Source organism: Lichenostomus cassidix, chromosome 7 (assembly GCF_008360975.1).
Source record: "Lichenostomus cassidix isolate B80296 chromosome 7, HeHo_3.0, whole genome shotgun sequence".
Classification (NCBI taxonomy): domain Eukaryota; kingdom Metazoa; phylum Chordata; class Aves; order Passeriformes; family Meliphagidae; genus Lichenostomus; species Lichenostomus cassidix.
Window position 1 is genome coordinate 17,201,503 of NC_139488.1, and position 19,189 is coordinate 17,220,691.

The 19,189-nt window shown below is 39.4% G+C and overlaps 1 long non-coding RNA gene across 2 annotated transcripts; it reads left to right on the plus strand.

Annotated features, from left to right (window-relative positions):
* Positions 1-1,388: 1,388 nt before the first annotated feature.
* On the plus strand, positions 1,389-19,164 carry LOC146434647 (uncharacterized). 2 transcript variants are annotated; one of them, XR_014853468.1, is made up of 7 exons: positions 1,389-1,759; positions 2,037-2,100; positions 2,205-2,395; positions 3,277-3,390; positions 4,032-4,248; positions 12,741-12,865; positions 18,846-19,164. It is a non-coding gene; the product is annotated as an uncharacterized LOC146434647 (long non-coding RNA). The 2 variants fall into 2 exon arrangements; XR_014853467.1 differs by having other exon boundaries at positions 1,391-1,759; positions 2,037-2,095; positions 18,846-19,162.
* Positions 19,165-19,189: the final 25 nt, after the last annotated feature.

The window sequence follows — 19,189 nt, forward strand, 5'->3', positions numbered from 1 at the left end:
ATTTTGAATTTTAAGTCAGTACAAGTGTAAATAAATGGATGTACTCCCACATGTCTGTTGTTTTTAAACTTGTGGTGATACTAAAATATTTGCCTAACAGTTTTGAGTTGTAGCAGAATTTCAGCTCATATATTCACATGCGTGTGATATTGAATTAAACCATTTGTCATTCTTTTTCCATAAAAGACACAATTTGGCTCTCAGCAAACCATTTGAAATAGAAATTATTCTGATGATACCACAGCTCCATTTTATTTTATAGTACTGTATTGATTTTCAAATAGACAATACATGTATTTTTGTAATGGTCTAAAAGGTATTCTGCCTTTTTATTTTACAGTCCTTATGCTATTACTTGCTTTCATTTCAATAAAGGATGGCATTTTTCAGAGATGCTACCATAAATTGCTTCATTTAATAAGTTGCTACACAGAATAATAATGTTACACCAGAGAGCAGCAGTTCATAATTTGGAAGAAATAACATTTTTCTTTTTAAAATATTTCTGTCTCTTTATTTTTAAATTAAAATTATCTTTCTGCTGTTTTCTTTCAGAAAGATAATCTGATTATTAAAAAAATTGTCTTTTTTTCTTGTAAGCATCGGAACTTGGGTGTGACATAAAGGGGCTAATTAAAATGGGGAGCAAATTAGATTAATTTCCACAGATATAATAGTGTTATAAAAGTCTTGTTCTCAACAATGACTCCATAATAGAGCAATTTCATTTATGCCTAAGCAGGTTCCTTATTCTGTCTAGTGAGGATTGCCAGCAGTGTCTTAGTGACAAGGTTTTTATTATTTTTTTGACAGTTTGATAGGAAGTCGGTGCTTGCTTCTGGCTTTGCAGTCTCTTCAAACCTGGATTATGAAGGCTACCATAAAAATATGGATAAAATGCTACCTCCCCAAAGTCCCATCCGTTATGGCCTGCACCCCAATGGGGAGATTGCTTTTGAAATAATCACAGACAACATGCTCCATATGCTATTAGAGCTGCAATTCAAATACTCACTCATTGGGGAAGGAGTTTCTTAAGCTGTGGAATACAAGGTCGGTCAAAACATAGATCAGGCTTCAAATTTGTCACAAGACAGTGCAATGTCTATGTGTTTATGTTTGGGGGGTTTTCCTCCTATGGACACTGATTTCATTAGAATTAGATATTTTCATACCTGTTTTTTTGCAGGGATGAAAATCCGAATTTTTCAATGAGTGGTCTCTAGTATACATGAAACATAAATATATGTATTATTTTGCACCACAAAATAAAAAGATCTTGCTGGAATGTTACAATATATTAATTGTGTTGTGCCATTTAGGATCCTTTGTCAGGTTGCAAAATGCTGTTATTTTTAAACTATAAGGCAGAATTTGGGTTTCTTCCTAACAGCACGGATGTGCACAGGTCTTCCACTCATCCGTTTTACAGGATAAATCCTCTATATCCTTCACATTATGACACAAAGGCATGGAAATGCTTTCACTGCATAAAGTTAAGATACACAAAGTTTATAATTTCCTTAACATTTATGCAGTAGTGGGTACCTGAGATACTTGTCTCATGCAACATGGTATCTCTTGAGGATGAAGGCAGAGCTAGACAACATAAAGAAAAAAATCTTTCAGAAGAGAGGAAGATCAGATATTTTACTCAAACACCAGTGGAATGATACTCATATAAACAGATTTGTTTTCCAGAATATGAAAGACTGGATCCACTCATACATGAGATAAAGCATTCTCTTCAAGAACTGAGGTCTGAAGATATGTGTGCTTTGCTTTACTAATCTCAGGGGATGCATGGGATGGATGTTTAAACAGCATGAGTCTAGATGCCAGTAACAGGCAGTTGTGAGTGACACTTGGGGAGCTTATTTCTCATTTCATTTATTTAAAAATTGTGCTTTCATAAGCTGCCTACTCCAAACATGAAACTTGTCTCCATATATCAAATTATTTGTTTTAATTTGTGTGAAAAAAATTATCATGAAACTGCTCAGGACACTGAAATCCTCTCTCTCTCTGCATACTAGGAAGCAAAATGCAAGGTTTCTTGTTATGGACTGATTCCAATTTCAGTGCAGACATGGAGGTAAGGTTGGTACATTCTTCTCTTCTGACATTGCAGAAATTTGTCCCTTCTGTTATAACTGCAAAGAGATCTGGCTGCTAGTTACTGTACGTGTTCATGTGTGTTTTAGGCAATCCATAGGAGAGAAGGGAGGCAGCTGTTTGATGCCTCAAGAGACCCTCTGATGCCAAAAACAAACAGTACCTTGTGTAGATCCCTGCTGGAAAAGGCACATGGTTCAGATGGCGTTAAATGATCAGCATCTTTAAAGCCATGGGTATGTGGCACTGACCGTCATGAGGAGATGGCCATTAACAGCAGGTAAAGGTGCAGCCTCAGCATTGCACGAGTCCTGATCTCACAGTGCATCTGGGGAGTGCAGTAAAGCAAGGGAAAAGGGGCGTGGGTAGCTCATCACACATCTTCGGCAATTTTTGGTAATAATACGTCTCTCCACACCAACAAATAGCAACATGTAATGTTCTTAATCGTAGAACGCCGAATTTTCATAATATCTAGCAATCTCAAACAGCCATGTACCTGCTGCACTAACATGTAATATGTGTTCAATCACAGAACTGGGCAACCAAGTAGCTTCTTAGGCATTGCTAGCAATTTACACAGACAATTGTGGTAAATCCATGAAGAGCTATAGTTAACGCACACCACTCCAAAAGTAGGTACTGAAAATCTAATTCATAGAGCTAGTTTCTTTAAGGGACCTCCTTTTTTGCCACCTAAAATTACCTTCCTTTCGATCTTTAATTCAGAGTAACAAAACATGGGCAGTCAAATAGCCATTAGTGCAAGCAAGCCAGCAGAATGGTAGCTTGATTGCATGTACAATTTTCTGTGGGATATCAGAAAGCAAGTTAGTAATTTGGCCCTTTATCATTTTCTCCCTGTACATATGCGTAGGTGGGTGCTTCCTTGTGTATGTATATGAATTACTATATCATATAATTACTTAATGCAATTAGAGTGAAAACCCAGAACCTACACTCTTGTTTTGCTGTTTCCCCTTTTTAAAAAATGAATGACTCACCCCAGTGGCAAGAGCCAAAATACTCTTTACACTTGACGATTTAGCTACCTTATGTGTTTTTACTGGGGAAAAAAAAAGCCCTCTATCATTTATCATGTCATCTTATCACAGTCTCTTTGTGAGACGCAAATAGCACACTAATGTTTTCTTTTGTTAGGGTGAGTTGGCAATCTCCTCGGAGATGGAGCAACTACAGACAGCTCTTTTTTTTGATAATCTTCCTGACACTTGGATGAGACTGGCTTATCCATCAACATACAGTTGCTCAGTGGTAAGTCGAATGCCAACAGTCATTCAGTATGGATGGCACTTCATGTCCATTATAAAAAAGCAGAATTGAAACTAAAGAATTTTTTTGGCAAATATCTTACCTTCTTGTGTAACTCAGAATAGCTTTTTATCATAAACTGGTATTACCAGTGTTATGAAAAGCAGAAAGAGCCTTGCATTTACCTTGCCAATTACTGCAGACTTTGAAAGATTTCTCTAAAATTTGCATTCCCACTTCTTCCTTGCTTGCTTGCTTTTTTCTCAAGCTGTGTGCGCTGATCAAATACATTTGACAAGTGCTGTAGCACTTAGCATCTACTACTCAGAAGACCAAACTTAGTTTCTTGTGTCTTTTGGGATCAGAATTTGTAACAATAAAAGGGCACTGCTCAAGAGTGAAATGATCACCAGAAGAAATAGCAAATAACAAAGCAGCTTCTGTTAAGAACAGAGAAAAGTTTCAGAGCAAGTAGTGGGGCCATCATGTTTCTGTTCATCTTAACTGAACATCTTAAAGTGTGTCCATCTATCTACTGTCCATGACTGTTTTATAATGCCAAAAATGAAACTGAAAACAAAAAGTGAAAGCCATCCAGTGCTGGCAGATTATTTCCTTGCTAACATATATTCAATTCTCCACAGGTAGCCTCCTGAGTGAGGCAAAGAGCCACTGGCTGATGGAGCTAACCAGGACTGGAGGGCTGACCAAAGGACAGGAAAGCTCTGCCAAGCACAAAGACAGGTAGCGCTAGAAGGCAAAGCAAGCTCACACTTCTGAGATCAGTTCAGACTTCTGAGAGATCAAAAGTGGAAGAAGAAATCTTGTTCAGCAGAGGAAACATTGAGAAAAGCACCAGAGGTACATTGTGGTGAAGATCAATCAAAGCTTTACGGAATTAAGTGCTCTTTTAGCTTTCCTTGATGGAAAACTAAACCACCATAGAGATACTGTGATGTCTGTGATAAATATATGTCCTGAAGACAGAAAGCGTTGCCTAGGGGATATAACGCAGTAATGCTAAATTACAAGCTGTTTTCCTGAAGGACAACACAGCTGCTTTCTTTAAAATAATATATGGGGGATTCAAGATGGACCTTATATTCATGTTTGGACAAAAGAGGGTAAAAGTACCCACTGATTATATAAAAGCTGTCTTGCAGAACTGGTAGGATTTAAGGTGACAGATCATCTTTTAACATCAGGTGCAAAATACAGTGAGTCACCAGGGAGCAAAATCCTTGCTGTGAAGCAGTGTTATGCAGCTGGGCAGCCTCCCTGCTGGAACACAGCATGTACAGGGAGGGACTGTGGAGCAGGTGAAAGGGAGGCACCAGAGCCACTGCGCAGAAACAGGACTGGCAGAGTGGTCAGCTTAGCCTGGCTGTCAGTCCCCTGGGTTTGGGAAGGTGAAAAAAAAAAGCAACAGAGACTGAAAACAAAACCTGAATCACTGTCATGTCTAAAACCCCACAGTAATTGTCAGTAGCAGGAGCTGTGGGCTTCCTCCAAGGAAGGACATCCTCCCTGTCACGCATGCTGCAAAGTACGCGGAGGCCTCAGTCATTATGATAGTTTTATCCTCCCTATTTTTAAATCCCTCTGTCTCTTATATACCTACCTGACATGCCACCGTCTGAGACATCTGAAAAAAACCCCTTTGATTTCTAAGCAGCTGCCATTTTAAAGTAAAGTGGGAGAGTGAGGAGGTAAAGGGGAAAAATCAGAATGGATGCACAGTTTAAGCATGTTGGGCTCAGCAAACGCGTCAGAAACAGCAAACACAAGTGATTAAATGACAGAGATCATCAGATCACCTAATAATCACAGATCTTCAGTTTATCTTCAGGATCCTTTTCTACATCTTTGAAATGAACCAAATTCTGTTAATGCTTCCCTTTATAAGCTGGCCCTATATGTCACCTATTTCACGTTTCTGTGGAGGAGTCACCTCTTGCCTCTAAGCCAGCAGTCTCCTGTCTCTGGCTTAGAGACAGTCAGCTATCCCCAGAGCAGATGTGTCTAGTCTTTCTTAGCAGCAGCATTTTAGGAAGAAAGAAGCAATACCAGAGAGTGCCAAAAAACCCCTCAGCTAGAAAGAAAGATGGGGATGTGATGCCAGAGATCTTAAATGGGGTAAAAAGGAAAAAAACAAGCTGATACTTTCTTTTTCAGGCCACAGAAATTCAATAGATAGGAAAAGAGTGTGGAGGAAAGAGAAAGATTGGAAACTTGTGTCACAGGTCATCCAGCTTTCTGGAAATCTGTGAAAGACCAACAGTGGGACTCCTTAACACAGGCAAAAAATGTTTGGGTTTTGGGCTGTGACTGCTTTGTCAGGCAATGGCTGGAGCAGGCTGAGGTGAGAGCAGCAGTGAATGAGGATTTGAAAGGAGCCATCACATGTAGAGGGGACGAAGTGAAGGGGCATATAAGGAGCAGAGGATGTTGGGGAGTGGGGGCAGGAAGGCACAAAATGTAAGAGCTGCAAGAAGGGGGGATGTGCATTCCCTCTTTGGAAGATATTCATGGTACACAGATACAGACTTAGAAACTATTCCATGAAAACTCAGGGTTATGGCACTGACTCCCTCACAGGCTAGAAAAATACATGCTTGAAAGGAAAAGGCCTTCAGGGTAGGAGGGTTTGTTATTTGGGGTTTTAAACTGACAGAATCTGCTGCTGACTTGTAAGGTGGGGAGGTATTAACTCCTGAGAAGGAGGAACAAAAGGCAAGGATTGCGATCCTGTGAGAAAAGACAAGGAGCATTGCGAGTAGAGGTGGGCTGGTCCAGAGGGGGGGTTAAGGATATTCATCGAGTGCTTTGAGATGAAACATGCTGTGTGTTCGCAAAGGTGTCTGTCAGTCAAGTGGGGGAGCAACATTATGACAACCTCTCTTCCAGAAGCAGCAAAGACCAAGATTCTATTTCCTGCAAAGCCAGCCAAGAAATTACTGAAATGGCTGTTTTAACAGTCAAAGCTAACGGAGAGAACAAAAGAACTCCAGACGCATGTACACACACATCCATCTATCCACATCCTCCCATGGCCTCCGATGAGCCAACTTTCACTTAAAGAAAGTCTCTTGCATTGGTGAGAACACAGGCAGCAAATTATTTTGTTGCTGTAAAACTTAAAATTATCTTGGTTTCAGGGAGGAGTGTGAAATGGGTGTAACTTGCAGGAAAATTTCTGAGAGTACTGTTAAGCCTGATGCACATGGAATAGCAGAAAAGAGGTTCGATTTCTTTTGAAGGAGCCACTCTTGTTTCCTGAGTACCAACTTGCTGTTTTACTGGCTACCTCTCAAAGCACGGTTGCTGCCGTGGCTCCTTGAGACACACAGGCTCAGGTTCCAGAGGGGCTGTTCTGAAAGCCCACAAACACACAATATTGCTGCACTTGCTGTTATACACTTGTCAGTATTTAATTAACAAATACAAATGCAGAACTGTGCTGAAATCAAAAAAAGATAGTTCGGTTTGGAAGAAACTTTTAATATGAGGAAGTTGCTTGTTAAACAGAGAGGAATTTGTTGTTCAGCTGCACTCAAAACACAAGAAAAGGGAAAAAAACATTAATGTGTGCCAGGGCAAAAGCACCACTGTCTTGGCAAGAAACAGAAACATTTGCAAGCTTCTGAGTTGGTGTTTGAACAATGGGGAAGAAAATGAACTAGAAAAACTGCCTGATGGGCTGCTGAGAAGAATCTTCCTCCCCCTACTAGGCACACTTATTTTTGTGTTTTCTTATACCCAGATAAGAGGGACTGATGGTACAACAAACAGTATATGACACAGGAGTTATACAAAACCCACGGAATCAAGAACAGAATTTATAGTAGCCTGCACTCCTTGAATTCAATGGCAATGAGATGAGCAGCAAAAGTATAGTCAACTACCACTATTCCTTTCTACCAGAAGATACTGAAAACTCTGTAAGATTTTTTTATGCAGTTGCTATCCCAGTACAGGCTGATACAAAATAAAAACCAAAACACCAAAACCAAACCAAGCCCCAAATTCCTGGCTGAAGATCAAGGTGAGAAGAAACCTTAAGGCTGGATGTCAAACATTTGAAGAAATAAGCTTTCTAGTGTTTGCTTTGGTTATTTTCCCTGTGGTTGATAACTTTAATAAATTACCCTTAATCATTCATCAGAAGTCTGCCCTACTTCAGTTTTATCCCAACTTCCTAGTCAGCAACTTCTCAAATTGCCCTTCACATTTTGGAGCTATCTTCACATATTGCAGATGAGGGTCAGAATTCCCTGTTGCCAAGTTATTTATTAGCATCTCCTTTTAATCCTTTTCCTACACAAAACAAATGTCTAAATATTGCCTGAGTCAAAGTAAGTATTTTTAAATATAAACACTTGGGGCTGGTGGGAGGTTGGGCTGCAATTGTTTGCAGTCCAGGAGCTTCATTTTACTGGATCCTTCCTAGTGTGGCAGGTGTCAGGTCAGTGTGTGCACACACAGAGCATTCCAGGCACAAGTACATCCAGGTCCTTCCCAGCACCTGGGATTCCTGACCTTCTGCACCCAGTTTGCTTCTAAACACTTTGAAAGCAAGAGCACCCTATTCAAACCCTCAGTCTTCCAGCATTTGCTAAGCAATACATTATATTAGTGAACACTTTCACTGCAGGTTAAAATTCTCAGACACAGATGATACAATGCACCGAGAAATATTGGCTGGGGGAAAAAAAGCCTGTCATACATAGCAGGACTACTGATAATGTGCAGTGTATTACACTACAGCAAAAATGACTAACATCAAAGCTAAACAGGAATGATTTGTATGGTTGAGACAAGTAGAATAAAATATGTATTTTAACTAAATCAGTTTTTAGGAACACCAGGCACAGGTTAATCCTTTATAAATATGTTCACAGAGTACATTAGACACCAGCCCGCCTACACAAAATGAATGCAGCACACACTCTGATGTATTACAGAGGCAGGATAAATGAGGGAACTCTTCTGTGTTTGATCTGGTTCTGCTCTGTAATTCAGAGATACTGGAGATGGGTGGTGAGTTTCTCATTGATCCCAAAAGAACCAATAATGTTGAATCCTGTGAAATGTAAGCTTTGTAGAGGATTGGAGGCTATGCACGAAGGACATTGTAGCTTTAGGGGCATATTCTCTTCTCTGGAATGTGTGTAACTGGCATTCACAAGAGTCATACATATCCTGGGGAAACTAGACCCTGTAGCTTAACAATACTTAAAATGCATACCTAGCTCCACAGGCAATTATAGCTCTCTCATGGCTACATCTGCATCCAGTTATCAAAGGATAGATTTCCAGCAGATAATAAATGAACCTGCAAATGAATATCTTCAGAATTTTGAAACAATGCTAAATTTGCCACACAGCAGCATTTAAAAATGCAGCAGAATGAAGCCAGAACATCAATCCAAGTCTAAGATATTTAGATAGAAAGCACAGAGCTAGCACATAGATATGGAAATAATCAATTCAATTCCCCACAACACTCCTCATTCTTTCCAGCTTTTTAAACCACTTACTCCAGTCCTTGCTTCTCTGAACTGTATTTTGCATATGGTGGAGGTGTTAATCCACAGTTACTGCTCAACAGGGTTGTGAATTTTAGCTAATGAAAGCTTTTAAAGGCACAATGAAATGCTCAGATGAAAGGCAACAAAGAAGTGCAAAGTATTATTACAGCCTAGCCTAAGTTTTACTGAGAGCATTCTTATACAGGATGGACACAGCATAAATATGTATTACAGATGATAACCTCCCTGTAAAGGCTAATTCCCGCCCCTTAAGATGCCAGAGGCAAGGGGTGGCAGTCTTATAAGACTTAATAAAGTCTCATAATGTTTTCATCCTGTTCCTACCCCCAGGAGCTGGAAGAGAACCCCTGTATACATCTGAATCTTTAATGAACAGCATGTCCATCCCGGCATATTGCCAGCACAATTAGATCACAGGGACTGCAGACTAGGATGGTTCAGTGAACACTTAGAGGCAGAGGCAAATATAGTAAGGACAGTAAATGCTGTAGTCCCAGTTACAGCAGTTTGGCATACAGTAAGTTTGCAGTGTGTGTCTGTATGCTATCTATGGGAGAGGTAAGCAGAGGGACAGAAATCTGCTTGTCATTTTCCTTAATAATTTTTGCTAAAATCCAAGTAATTGTGCATGATAACAAAAAGGAACAATTAACACAGTCTGTACTTTGCAAAGGTGAGAAAGGGATAGCTGTCAACAGGATGTGGATGAAAGCACCAGTAACTCATTTGGAAAAGAACTAGCACCAGAATAAATGCACAACAGCTTACCAGACAGAGAGAGGACAGGATCTGCTGCTCTGAAAGATGGTTTGATCTGTTACAATGGGAATGAAGTCTTCAGTTTGAAAAATATTATTCTGCTTCCTGGGTCTGCAAAAGCTAACATTGTTCTAAAGACTGCATCTCTCTGATCAGCTGCCCTGTTTCACTGATCATAGTCTAAGTGATCCGTAGCCTCCTTCTTTTCCTGCCTCTGCTCAGATAAAAAATTGCAGCTTCATTTCAGTTATTATTTGCATGTTTTTCTTAACAGTTTACTCTCAGCAGCTTCTGATTTAACCTTACGTGTTCTGTAGTTTGGGAAAATGCTAGAAAGATAATTTCTAGAATGGTACCTAACATTTTCAAAGTAATATCAGGCACCTCACGCATGCATCTCATGTTCCACCCTTTTGGTAAATGTATTCTAACACTGTACTTACCTGCTTTAAAAGGACTGGCATGTTGAACCAGCTGGCCTTTTTCCACTGCTACAGCTTTTCATGTTATATTCTGCTCCTCTGGTTTCTGTATTTTCCCTGCATTTTGCGAGACAAAATGCAGAAGTTTAAAGGCACATAATATTTATGTGACAAAATCTTGCTGCTAAGTACAGTATTACTGACTGATTAGTTTAATGCAATAGCATAATGTAATTTAATTATAGTAATAGTGCACAGCAACAATCTTACTACTTATGTCAGATTGTGAGACACTCTCTCTTAAAAGCTTCATCATTATTATTTAGTTTTTGGATTTAGTTCCACAGTGTCCCCCCCTTCCTCCACATACATTAAATTAATTTCATAGGTGTAGAAGAAGAAACATTAGGTAAATTACTCCCATTTTGCCCTAAGAATTCACAATACTAACAGAAAACCTATTTTGTATCATGAGACAATAGTCAGACAGCCTGTTGTGAAAGCCTGTAGCCTTCTGGGCAGTAAGTCCTCAGACCTGCATTCTGCAGTTAAAAACACTGAAACAAACGTCAAAGAAACACCCAGGCAAAAAACCAAATAGGAGCATTCCACTACGTTTACCTTTTGTATTTACCTGAGAGCTTTTACTGTAGATTGATTCAAAATCCTGTGCCAGCAATTAACTATTTCTACATTGATGTAAACTACTGTAGTTCAGGGCTCCAGGTTTTTTCAGCCCACAGCTTCCACTGATTTCAGCTGTGGCTAACAGCAATTCTGAAAATCCAACCCACAATAATTCCTATTTCTAAAGTGTTTTCTATCTGAAGACCACAGAATTTTCTATCAGTGTTAATTTAGCCTCCAGAAAGACAGAAAAATACATCTTCAGCCAGCACAGCTGTATGCAAAGTGAACATCTGTCCATTGCCAAATTCAGTTTAGCAAATAATAAAAAAACCACACTATTTTCTTTTCCAGACAGGATCAGACTGCAAGGGAAAGCCTGGAGAGGATTTCCATGCTTTAAAAAGAAAAACAGGGGAAGACTGAATTTCCTAAGGTCACTGAGGAAATGCATGGCAGTGCTAGGAAAAGAGCTCAGCACTCGAGCAGCAGAGATACCATCTTCACAGCCAAAACCAGATGGTTTTTCTCTGCGATGTAACATAACAACACAGACAGAGTAGGTCTGTGGATTATGTGGCAATGAAGTTAAATAAGGTTAATTTCTGGATGGCTGAGAGGTGTTGTGGTTTTGTAATTGCATCGTGGCAGAAGCTCTCCTTGCCTCATTTCAGTAACAAGAAGCCAGGTAACGTGAATTAGCCAAACCACTGCAAATCACTGCTTTTTAGAGGGGGTAACAAGATGTGCCCTTTTCTTGATAATATAGAAACAGGAAAAATAATCCTGTTGTATGCTGACCTGTTGCTGTTCATTTGCTAGCTTGCTCAAGGCTTTGTACGTATTTTCAGTGTATATATTTATTTAGATGTGAGGCTAAAGCCACGAAGGGTCCTGGGCTCAGTACTGTAATGCCTGACTCTTAAGGCTCTTTCAGCCTAAGAAACCCCTAGCTCCACAAAAGCCAGCATCTCTGTCTCTCTGTGTGCAAGGGACCTGCATTTCTGCTTTTTTCAAGGGTTTTGGAAGATGACCCCGGGTGAGTGGACACATTTCTCTCCCCTTTTGACTTCACAATGTGTGTGAGTGTGTGGAAGTATCCATGCCCAGCAGCCCCTTTTAGTACAACATGCCAGCATAAGGAGTAAATAAGTCATGCTAGATTTCCCCACTCCTTTTAAAGCCTCAACAATGTATTATTTAAGAGCAGTTCTGTGTCGTGAGAGATAAAAATGCACAGCCTTTTTCTGTTTGATTTTGGGTCAATGTTTCCAATCCAGAATCAATCTTTTGCAGCAAGTATTTGCTAAAAGCTAGCCAATTCACTGTTTTACAATACCAAAAGCCACCTGTCACATCTACGGAACATTTACAAGCTATAGATAGAAACATAATTACATGCCAGTTAATTTTTGCATTAATTTTGACATGCAGCAGAACCCCTTTCTCTAGCCAGTCTCTGCTACTGCAGCAACACCCCATACTCAGTAGAAACCTGGACTTTGATAGAAGTGGCACCGTTTTTACACCTTTATGCCCTGGTGTTATTCATACTGTGTACCATTTGCTACCAAAAGCCTCTGCATTCCTTAAAGCTTTGTCTCAGAAGAGAGAAATCCAGGTCAAACTTCCCTGCATCAAAGCAAGCTGGTGGGGGATTTCAACCTTTGTCTTAGCTCCACATCTTAGGTGACTCTTCAGAAGATTTAAGGGCACTAAGAAAACATTATCCTCTTTGCTGTTTTGCATGGAACTTTATTACGACTGGAAAGCAAGAAGCTGTTCCCAGCCTAAGATCTACTACAGTAAATTAGGTCACTTCAGCTGCGCTTGTAGCAAGACAATGTACAGAAGTCTGTTCCTCCCATTGATAACATTGTTCCCTTGCCTATAGGTGTCAGTTTGGAAACAAACCTAGAGCTACTATCCATTTAAAGTGAAACGCACGATTATTAGTCTCTCTGCTATTTTTTTTTCTCTTTTTTTTTTTCAGTTTAACCATTCCGGTGCAGTGAACAACTTCCGCGCTGCTGTGAGCTTGACTCCTAGCCTCAAGATCTCACCCTCCCTAGTGTTGTCTGGATATCAATTTTTTCAACCCCCAGTCCTTCCTCACAGGTAGGAAGCACATCACAACTCATTAGTAATTTACTGCTACAGTAATTTTTATAATTACTGCCAGGAGGCCTCATTAAATTTGATCTAATGAATAAATATTGTATTTTTCAACGTGATTACCAGAACAGCTTAAGCTGTGTGCCATAAACAATTATTTTCTTCAATATGCAGTATGTCAGTGAGTATTGATTTTTATTTTGTAAAGAATTTACCGTATTTCTATCCATGGCTATTAAGTAATAAATAGCCAACCCTCTGACGCCTCAATTGCCATGGAGCAGATGGCAAAACAGAATTTGAGGTATCTGTTGCAAGAGGTAAAATAATGCACATTAGTGAAGATAAAAGGTTTGTCTGGAGGTTATGGCGTGCTCCAATGTGAATGCCTGTCCTAGCCCTCAAGAAAGCAGACTGCTCTAGTCTGGAGTCTCTGACTTTTAAGTCAGTGATACCAAAAAAATTTAGGATTTATTAGCAGGATACAACAAAGCATTTTATCTCAGAGAACTAACACATGAACAAAAAATGGTGCCTTATGTTTCATTTGCTTTTAGAGCAATTGCTCAGACGGAACATTCTTCTAACAGTTTTAAGAAAAATAAAAAAAATATAAAATATGCTGAACATGAACCTATAGTTCAAACCAAGGCTGCAAATTATATTTACTTTCCAGCATAATTTACTCTTTTTTTTCAGCAATTGCAGACTTTAGCACACAAACCTCTTTGAACTGTAACAAAAGGCATGCATTGGCAATGTCTTAGGACATAAATCAAAGGAGCTTAAGACCAGGAGGAAACCCTCTACATTTTTGTAATGTAAGAATGTTTTCTGCATCTCCAGCTATACTGTACCTATATCAGATAGATCTAATTCCCTAGCTAAAGCACTACTAAAATAATTTTAAAGTAAATTTATCTACATCAATAAATAGCACTGCTGGTCTGTGCTATCAGTTTTTTGTTTAAACAAGACTTTCATTTAGGGCAAAAGAAAAAGGGGTGACAGTAAACCTAGGGTAACTAGGGGCAATTCATATACCCCAATTCCTCAGTAGGATTTTTTCCCATTTAATGGACATTTTTGAACTCCATTTCCCGCATTTGCTCCCTTGACTATTTAATTTAAGGAAAGCTGGGGAGTCTTGAGACTGTTAGCTCAATCTCCCACATTCAGTCTCCAAACTGGGATGTGGCCTCCACTAGATTTCCCTGGGCTGAGCACAGCGCAGTTGCCAAGCTGTACCTGTGTGTCGCCAGAACAGCCTCTCTGGCTCTCACCAACATGCAAACATTACCCCCAAGTAAACCATAGGAAATTAACTTTACATAGGACCCCAGGACTTAGATCCACCTTAGTTGCTGTTTCACTTAATAACGTTTCTACTTCAAGACACTTTAAGGTCCCTTTATGCCCAGGTTTCTATTGTGACAGATGTGACAGAACCTCAGTCTCACCAACACTGGATTAAAAATACCTGTGCTTCTAGACAGGCTGTCAAACAAAGCATAACCTCCCTCATCTCACCAGTGGTGGGAGTTGGTGGCAGCTGCTGAACGATCTTTGTAACAAAGAGCAACAAGACAGCTTCTCTCCACTCTTTTTATTTTCAGTGTTCCATGTCCCAAAACCACACTAATCACAGCATTGCAGAGCTCAGTACAGCTACAGGTAAAAGCACTAGCAACAGTACCCTGCACTGACACCTCCAGTACCTCTCTTGGCTCCAGCAACTGCTTTCTCAGGGAAAAGGTCAACATGGTTTAGGTGTCAGGCCAACACCAAGGAAACATTGCTCAGAAATTGACGCAGAAAGAGCTCAAGGTGTTTTTAAGTGTGCAGAGGAGTTAAGTGTTTTGTAGAAACTAAGTCATTTAGCACAGGGACCCTTTTACAAAATCCATGTCTTCTTGCATATTATACAGCAAGCTGTGGCACACTGGGAGCTGCAAGGAAGCTCCAGTGAGGCTGGCTGTTGCACTAGATATCAGGGAACTCTAAGATACGGCAGGAATCACATTTTCTTGTGGATCGCAATATGTTAAAAGTATAATTTGGTATCTATATAGGGGGAAACAGAAGCTAGATTTCAGCAGTCAGGCTTAATTAGCAAGTTAGTTAAGCCTGACATCAGCCAAACTGTCATCTCATTGGTAACTTTTCTTCAGAACTGGAAAGAAAAATAGAAATCAAAGGCTAGACATGAGATTTTGGAAACTGGAAAAGCAGGTAGGAATAAAACCAACATTACTTAAGAGACTAAAATACTGTCAACTCCCATGCATCAGCTATAATGCATAATGTACTTACTAGTGAGTATGACAAAGAAATAATGCATTATTACTAGTGAGTATGTCAAAGAAATAACTAACTCTGTTTGCATGGAGAGAAGGTGTGTGTCTCCAGCCTGTACTGTGTACTTAGTAGGTACACAGAAAAAAAAAAAAAAGAAATGCATTATTCCTTGCTGTGGGTAAGTCTACATATCTTGATGAAAATTAATTTTAATCACATTAAGAACATTCAAGTATTAATTTTTTCCAAAGCAGGCTGTAGCTATGTGAGTGAATGGGGTTTTGGTCTTGCAGCTACAGGAGAAGTGACCTGTTTAAGATCATATCAGCAGGCTTTGACAGAACACTGTATCTGTATTCTGTAATGGGCACATTGATATCACATATACAAGTATATTTTTATTTACTGGAAGTGCTTTTCAGAGCTTTATAGTATAGATGCTGTTTTCAAGGCACACCAACTATTTAAAAACTAGAAGTTACTTCTCCCAGAAAAAAATAGGATTACATCAAAGCATTTCAGTTCCTCACAACAAAACTCTGTGCTTGGTTTCCAATACTAAAATTGTAACATCGCAACTTTTTCATAAGAATTAAATGGAAAGAGAAATAAAGGGGGAAGAAAAAGCTTTAGAGTGTTAACTCTCCACGGCAGGAGGAAGCCAGCATGGGCATTGAGCTCGGCACACTCATTCCCTTCTCCCTGCTGAAAGGGACACAAAAAGAACTCTGGCTAAGCATTTATTTTTCTGCTAATGTGAAAGTTTTCTTTTAAAGAGGAAGCAGATTGAACAGAGCACGAGAAAAGAATTTGACTCTGGCTTATTTCCAAAGGGTTTTTTTCCTGATGATTCACTGTTATCACTTGTATTCACATTACAACTAGCCTCAAAAAGAAATATCCAAAACTGAAACCAACCCCCCAACACACCCAACAACAAGAAAAAAATACACAGCACAAAAGCACTAAGAAATAGAATCTTTCCTACTGCTAAATTCTACTAATAAGCTATATAAGAAGAGAATCATGTAAGATAAGAGTGCCTGTGTTCATTCACATTCGAGTAGGAACATTACTAAGCTGCTATATCTGGAACTTTAGAGCACATCTAAAAATGGTGAACTTCCAAGGTGTTAAACAAAATGGTTGATACTGCTTGAACTTGTTTTACTTCAGCTATACAATAAAGTAGAAAACATCTAAATACCTCTCAAGTCTAAAATACTTAATACTTAATACTAATTCAGTATAATCTTTCCAGTAGTTTTATTTTCAAACAGGAGTTTGGGTATCCAAAGAGGAGACATAACTGCCAATTCTCTGAAAACATGAACAATTACAATTTTTATTTGTGGGAGAGCTCTCACCCTCAGTCCTAGTGTCAGTCAGTTGTGAAGCTTATGTGGCAATTCACAAACATACCAGTTTTACATGGATATTAAAGCCAAAAGAGGTAAGGCAAGGGCAAAAGGAGTGCTGGTAGGGTTGCTCTGGTTTTGTGTATGTGATTAAAAGAAAATGAGGATGGTTGCCATAGACTTGTTACTTACACCTCTTGACACAACCTAGCACATAATTTCATTCTCTGTGCCTGCGGTTACGTTAAGAGGCAGGAAAGGATACAAAACTATCTTGAGCCCAAACACAAATCTCTAACCTCAGTAACATTTTACATCTGCTTTCAGGAGTAGATGTAAGTTTTACCTGTGGACATACTCCAAGAGAAAGACTGTATCACTAGGTTTCGACACAGCTGGAACTACACTTCAAGTGATTTTTTTTTCTAGTCCAAGTGATCAGTACAAAAACTACTGAAGTACTACTAACAGAGATAGATGCAATGCCTTCTTACCCCATTCTGACTATACCATGACTTCTGGTTTATTTTTTCACAGAATTGTCTGCCCATCCTTGCAACAAGAGCTTGATCAATTCTAGCTGGAAGAAAGCCTGTACCAAACAGCAACAAGATCTGGTTTAATATGACTGTATCTCTATGCTCAAGACATTTTTATACAGATTCAATATCCACAACTTCTTGTATCAGTCACTATAGGATTCCTATTACCCCTCTCACCTTCCATTTTGAGGACACCTCTAGCACTGATCATTACATTTTTGAGTTCAATCATACAATTCCCCTACTGTTTCCCAGGTCCAGATGGTTTGTAGGGTTTTTTACACCCTTTTAGGAGACCCAGGCTTATTGCTTGTAAGAGTGAGACCCAGTCATGCAAGTGTGGTGCTGTCCCCTCTTGGGTGTTTGGAGCCCATACACTCACTTGTATCTACAACAAAGCCCAGCATTATCTGGGCGTTTAGGACCTCATAGACTGGCCAGCCTCTAATTGACAGGTTTTTTTACTCACTTGTAGTTGTACTCACTTTAGAGTTGCTTTAGATGAAAGAACAGCAGGCAGTGCTTCCAAAATTTCCCCACTAGCTCATGCCATTGGCTGTGCAAGAGCTGCAATCGCAAAAAGGTGTAAGAGAACAATCTGGATTATGCCAGCAGAGGTCAGTGGGTGACTCTCTTGCCAAAAGTTTCAGATGCACAGTGTATTACAGATGGGTTCAAAGTCAACTGTGTTCCTCCACCCTGGAACACTTCAAGCCATTCTTTAACTAAACTCCACCATTTTGCCCTTTCTCATTTCATTTGCCTACCCAAGCAAATGATGATGATGCTTTGGTGTGTTGCCATCCCTGTGCTCTTCTCTTCAAAATACATTTTTAGATTGCTGGCAGACAAAATAAAGGTATATCAGCACATGAGGCTAGGAAGGAAGATGGATAGTTTCCAAAGTTTAAAATTTTATTGCAGTTCCTTATGCTGATATAATTGGTTAAGTAGCCAAGTGTGCTGCTCTGCAATGTTTAGTGTATGCTCCTTCAGCCTGAGAAGTAACACTGCCATACCGGCTTTTTAACTTACATAAAACGAAAAACGTTTAATTGTTAAGACAAAAATCTTTTTCTCAAGATTTGAAGAGCTTCAATGTTTTAATGTTCAGCTTAAGTAAAAAGCAAGTGGAATGGGGAAGAAGCAAATGACATATTAATATATACCAGTCTAAGAAAATCTTCTGATAATAAGGTTATGGCAATTCTAATCAGTGTATATACTACATATTCATCATAAATTATTATACCAGGTTAAAATGCACAAGATCACCTGGCTTTAAAGCTGAGTAAGTGAGGGAATGCCAACCCATGCAGCCTTTTTTAGTAATAAATCAGTAGTCATTCTACCTCACACATGAGCTTCATTCTTTTGTCCTTCCTTACACAGAGGTACTCTATTTCCATGTATCTTTGGTTTTTAAAGCTGACAGGACCTTTTTCTCTCAAGTTTCTTAAATTGCTGCTCATCCACTACACTTATAAACCACAAGCTCGTTAACTATTTTTCAAGTTCACATCAACAGTACTTAAGTAGCTGTGGTAGAGGACCCTGGGGAAGTGGTGTATTGAGACACCACAATATTATCACATAAAACATGAACTAACATCCTGCATGATTCATAAATATGAATTTATTTTCACATCACCGGTAGTGTGATGAAAGGCACATCCAAACACAGCTTTTAGGTGAGAGTAACAAGGTGAAGATTTTACCAGTAAAGAGTATCTGGGACAGCTCACTCTGCTGGATCACTTTTTTCCCCATTTCCTCTCACTACAGGCCAGCTTTGTGTAACCTTCCACCCCAGCCTCACACAACTCCTGTCTCTAGACCCAGGATGCAAAAGCAGCACAAGTGCCAAAACCAGTCTTCACTATCAGCCTGCAATCAAGGCCCCTCAGGTAATTCTCTGCTCCAGGAAAGAGCTCCTGAGAGGCTACTTAAGAGCTTGTTTGTAAAAGAATAAATAAATAAATAAATTTAAATGGCAGCCACTTGTGTCCAAAATTTTTCCTCATCCTTGTCAGCACAGGATGTAGGCATCTAGTTAAAAAAAAAAGAGAAAAAGCAGAAGGGTAAAGCACAAAGCACATCTGCCTAGAACCTGTATCTAGCCTGAATGA